General features: G+C 43.0%; 1 pseudogene; it reads left to right on the plus strand.

Annotated features, from left to right (window-relative positions):
- The first annotated feature begins 337 nt into the window (after positions 1–337).
- On the plus strand, positions 338–456 carry LOC145406942 (5S ribosomal RNA; annotated as a pseudogene).
- The last annotated feature ends 5,576 nt before the right edge of the window (positions 457–6,032 follow it).

Raw genomic sequence — 6,032 nt, forward strand, 5'->3', positions numbered from 1 at the left:
CTGAGGAGCTACTCAAAATGAAATCAATACAGGTCTTGAAGATTGCTTCTGCTTTTGAATGGAGATCTGATACAGCAATGGACAGATACACTAGAACCTTTCTTATAACTAATATAGTCAACAAAAGAAGGTAGTATCAGTTAGATACATTTTTTTCTTTGTTGCATATAAGGACCTACAAACAATCATTAACCTTATAAGAATTATTTCTTCACAACTAAGCCTTAACCCTATACATACACCCAACAATAAAATGCCCGAAATGTATAGAATACAGTATCTTAGACTAAATGCAGACAAAGGTCTTCTCTCACTAACCAAACTCTTTTATTTTACTGCTAGTAAAATGAACACGTTGAGTACACCGCTTCCCGTCCGATCAGCGAAGTTAAGCAACGTTGGGTCTGGTTAGTACTTGGATGGGTGGCCGCCTGGGAACACCAGATGCTGTTGGCATCCCTACGTGTCATGTGGGGTTGGTGGAGGATTAGTGCCCCTCCCTGTAAAACAATTAACTCTAAGCCCTTGACCACCTTGTCTGGGATACATGGCGTCTGACAATGAATGAATAGTAAAATGAAAAAGTGTGGAAGTTAGAGGGGCTAAACACACGGTCCGGCATATAACCTGCCTTATTTCCATTCCATTTATGAAAATATCCTGTATCCTCACACTGCCTCTTTCAATTTATATTGAGCTATAACAGCTCTTTTCATAAATGGGCCAAATACATGTAATAAAACTTAGCTGGCAAAGCCGATGGTACTCACTTGCAGACCAGTTTGCCTTCACCTTAAATTTTCATAGTGTCCTTCTTGCTGGATCACAAGTAGTCGGAAAAGACGCACAGAAGATCCATCAGTGTTACTGCACCAAAAAGCATCACAACCAGCCATTAATAATGGCAAAAAAGCACCAGTAAAATAAACACAGCACCCCCTATGTAGCGGCTGCCAACTGTCTGGTTTGTCAGCATCACCACTCGGCGATTATTTCGGTATATTCATGTACTTTGAAGTAAAATCCATATGTAGAGATGAAGGTTAAAACGTAAATCTTCATTGGCTCAAATTAACAAACTATGCTACAATTAAAGAGAAGTTTTGTTTATCATCCAGTCATGTATCACAATAGATGATGAGATGTATTTTCAGACGAATATGTCGGCCGACCAATTAGCGACCCGCTGGAAAATACGGCCTGTGCAGTCTCTCTTTCTACAGGGTCTCTACTCTCTAGTGTGAACTGTCAGAGCTCCTTACCCCTGACTTTTTTCTCTATCTCAAAAACTCTCAGGCCTAATCATCACCGATTCCCAAGTAGCCCTCGCCCTCCTTCGCAACCCACCTCGCCTCTCCTCTCCTTTTCTCTCCTCCATTTACTCCCGATATCATCAGGCTCCTGCCCTCGATCCGTCTTTTTTTTTTTTTTTTTTTTTTATCATGATCCCTGCCCACTTTGGTCACACCTGACACGACCTGTTAAATCGTCTGTCCCGAGCTGCCTGCAACCTTCCCCTCCCTGCCATTCGCCTCCATGTTGCCGAGGGAGGAACCAGATTTGCATACTGATGCTGAATGGCTCAACAGCGTCACCATCCACTACTATGAGAACTACCGTGGGGTGAAACACACCAGTGGCAAATACCCTACCCTCATCCTCCTCTCTGATGTGGCCGTCGCCCGCATTTGCCTGGGTTATTGCTCCCTGGAGGAAGTCACTGGACGACCGGCCGTCGACAAGCTCAGCAAACACATTGACACTCCCATGGCTGACTCAGTATCCCATCACATCGTCAGCTACTCCATTATTGTCCCCTTAAACCCCCTGGCAGACTATTTTTTGCTTTGTGTACCTACTTCATTACAAATCTCAGTGAACTTGCGATCATTCTCTCTGTCCTAACTTCCTTTCTATACAAGGTGCTGGCGCACGTATATGTGCACGCGCACGCTCGTGTGTCTATATATATATATATATATATATATATATATATATATATATATATATATATATATATATATATATCATTTCCTCTTTTATTATATATATTCTGCATAGCCTTCAGTGACGTTTCCCGGAATGCTGGGACATGTACTAAATGGTAAAAAAACACTAGATCAGATAAAGTCACAGATTAAATGGTTTATTTCCCAAAGACTAGTTGACACATGGAATTAGCCTGTATCATTTTATACGTAATTTGTAAACAAAAAGAGATAGCGAAGAGAAAGTACCGTCCATTATTCCCGTTATTTTCTCTGTTGCCCAGAATAATTTGATAAATACAAAAATACTAGGCAGATGCAGAACTATGTGAAGCTTGGCTAAAGTAAGAAATCATATGGCTTTTTCACAATCTTGTAACCAACGTCCCTCCGCCCCCACTGTGGGCATCAAGAGGATGAGTTAACCCCCTGGCACTCGGGCAAGTAGATGCTTTTAATCTATCCCAAACACTTACGTAAGTGTTTGGGATAGATTAAAAGCATCTACTTGCCCGAGTGCCAGAGGGTTAACTCATCCTCTTGATGCCCACAGTGGGGGCGGAGGGACGTTGGTTACAAGATTGTGACAACGTGAGTTAACTTTTAACCTGGTCGTGGTGTAGTGGTATGCTGCCTGGCTCTCATCTGAGAGTCCCGGGTTGGATTCCCGGCATATTGGTAATTTCTCTGATGATTTTTCCTGTGAAAAAAAATACTGGTTCTCTCTTCATTCTGACTTGCCGTAAGTGTTTGGGATAGATTAAAAGCATCTACTTGCCCGAGTGCCAGGGGGTTAACTCATCCTCTTGATGCCCACAGTGGGGGCGGAGGGACGTCGGTTACAAGATTGTGACAACGTGAGTTAACTTTTAACCTGGTCGTGGTGTAGTGGTATGCTGCCTGGCTCTCATCTGAGAGTCCCGGGTTGGATTCCCGGCATATTGGTAATTTCTCTGATGATTTTTCCTGTGAAAAAAATACAGGTTCTCTCTTCATATGGGACTTTGCTAGAGCGGGGCACCTTGCGCGTGGAAAATTTTATGAAGCTGAAGTAAAATACCATATGAGGCCTTGCTAGAGTGAATCACCTTGCCTATGGAAACCTTTAGACATGACTGACTGACCGGGCCGCTCCTAGAGATATTCCCTCACAAAAAAAAAAAAAAAAATACTACTTCTCTGTAACGAGGAACAGTGAAACTATAATATTACGGGAGATAGAATATTGCCCAAGTATTATCCAATATATATTCATGAGCCTGTTTTTCTGCTCGTCCTGTGCCCATACCCATGACTACAAGAAAGTCATAACCAAGACTACAGATCGAAGGAAGACCTGTCATATAGTGCTGTGGTGGCAGGTGGAAGCTCTACCAGGGTGCAAGGGTAGCAGCTTATGATGATATTGATGCTTTTGCAGTCTAACACAGCTTCCATCTGCCTCTTAAATATTGTCCACTGTAGAGTTCTCGTCCATCAAGCCCAGTTATGGGAGGAGGGTGAGCAAAAATGTATATTTCACTGGCGTGCGTTACAGCGGTGAATTTTTTAATCCTCTACTCATATGCTCGTGGTTGCTGAAATTTAGAGCATGCAACTAAGCCCATTAAAGAAGAGATTCACATAAGTTCTGTGATGGCAGTTGGTGACTTTGGATAAGTGCCTTGTCCATTAGCCACCACAAGAGATTCAAATTAATTCTACGGCAGCAGATCTTTAGATGATGGTGAGAGTGGGTACGTGCCCCCTGCAACAACTCCGCCAGCGTGTTGTTTATGTGCCTATCAGCGGGCGTGGTGGTGGTGGTGGCGTGGATGACTGCTGCCGCGCGTCCCTCCGACACCCAACTAATATCTCGATCTCACGTCAGTGGGGTGAGGTGTTGGCTGCCATCACTCACCCTCGCCTTCCCCTGTTGCCGTCCGCAAAATCGCCCTGCCTCGCGCTGAATGGTATTAAGCGCCTTATTCTCTGTGACACAGGAAGCGTCGTGGCACCTCTTCCTAAGCGATTTATTTTACAGCTATGCACTTTCTGCTAAAAGCGTGATATTTTCCCTGACTGTCGAGCTAAGGTGGGAGTCGCCCAGAATATTTACTGTTGCGAAGATGGTGCAAATTTCGCCACTATGTTTGTCCCTCTCCATACTGAGGTGGCTTACCCAGTACTCTAGGGGACTGGTTGGGAGACAGCGAGAGGGTAACAGCCATTAGCCGTGCAGGAATGGTTGCCCAATCCCTGTTGTCTGGTCATGGTATGGCCAGGACAAAGTATGCACTTCAGGTAACACTTTAGTACGTGATGAACGAATCTTGAATTTGGTTCCCTGTTATCCTGGTTTTGCTATTTTTTCCTGGAGGGAACATTTTGCGGGCTCCTGGCCTTTATTCCTTCTTCCTCGCATTAAAAGAAAAAAAAAAAAAAGCCAGGCAACAAGTGACGGTTTTGAAGTCCAGTGCAAAATGAAGAAGTCTCCAGTTTCAATGAGGGTCAGTCACAGTGCATATGGAACTGCACTTGCCTCTGTTTATGAAATCTTCGAACCGACAGCTTGAGCTCCATACGATAGCACTGGGAGATCTATTGACATGGTTATTTACACATGTCCACTCCCATCATGTTTGCTAGCTATCCATACATGTCTAGGATATGAAGGACTTTGACCAAACTATTCCTGAAGTGAGCGAAGCATCCATCAGTGCACGTCAATTGTCATCCATCCATCCAACCTCCTATCCTATGTTGCCCCATGAGAAGCGTAGGGGCCCGAGGCTAGACAAGTTGGTCCAGTGAATAAGATGAGAGTGACCTGTTTCACACAACCCTGAATGGCATTACGTGAGCAATAAACCCCAAACCACCCCTTGGATATAAACCTACACAGGCTCAATCCGGTTGAAGCGCCTTAATTACCCACCAAACCACCAGGGGTCATAATTGGGTTATATGGTTACCACCCTGCGTAGTAAATGGTTTCTCGGTGTACATGAAACCAGTTGGCATGTCACTCAGTGTAGAGTCACCCATAGACAGAAGGAAGAGGAAAGAAAGAAGGAAAGACAGAAGAGGAAGAAAGGAAAGAAGCAAGAAAGAGAGGAAAGTGCAGTCACCCGAAAGCAGCACTACATCAAGTGAGTGAATTGTGAGCGCCCCCATCTACGTCAACTTGTAATTCCAAGAAAGGGAAGTCCGTTCTTTTCAGTGGGTATCGATTGAGTCACGATCAAGTGGAGCAACTGAAGTGGCCATCTTCTGCTTTGAATAGTCTGTGGTCCTAAGGCCGCAAGAGCAGCTGCTGAGTCTGAAGCTGCCTCTCTCCTCAAGGAACAGTCAATTGAATTCCATCATCTCGAACAAACAGAAGGCTTCCATGACAGCGCTTAAGAGCAACCTACCAGACTAGCAAGTAAATACGAAAAACAAGGAAACTCTTTTCTGTCGATCGATAATGAGCGAAGTCATCTAGAATCACTTAATGTTATGGGCTTATCTGAGATCTAAGCACTGAGAACAGTTGATAATCTTGTAATGGCGCCGTCTTCAGAGAAAGACTAGAAACAAATGTCATATATATATATATATATATATATATATATATATATATATATATATATATATATATATATATATATCTTTTTAATGCATTGCTAAAAAAAAAAAAAAAAAAGGATCCGGCAGCTGACCTCAACATAAAACACCCATTCTAAGTCAGCATCAAAGAATGAGGATAGAAAAAAAGACAGAGACGGATAGTAAGATGTTTTCTCAATTATGCATCTCAACACAAGTCAAAGGTGGGATATGAAGGAGCTTTTTAGTTATGGGAGTCGAAAGTGTCCACCTGACCTGAAAAAGGTCGGAAAATTTTGCTTGGATAAGAATGCACAGAACTTTGTATGAAGACCATAGTATCAGTCAGTCAAATATTGCCAGAAGTCGGTGCTGAACCAATGAATGGGCAGTGACTGTTAACATGACCATACCTGACGATAGTAATAATAATAATAATAATAATAATAATAATAATGATAATAAAAAAGGATT

Source organism: Coenobita brevimanus, chromosome 71 (genome assembly GCF_032717465.1).
Source record: "Coenobita brevimanus isolate Jiangsu-jjx chromosome 71, ASM3271746v2, whole genome shotgun sequence".
Lineage (NCBI taxonomy): Eukaryota > Metazoa > Arthropoda > Malacostraca > Decapoda > Coenobitidae > Coenobita > Coenobita brevimanus.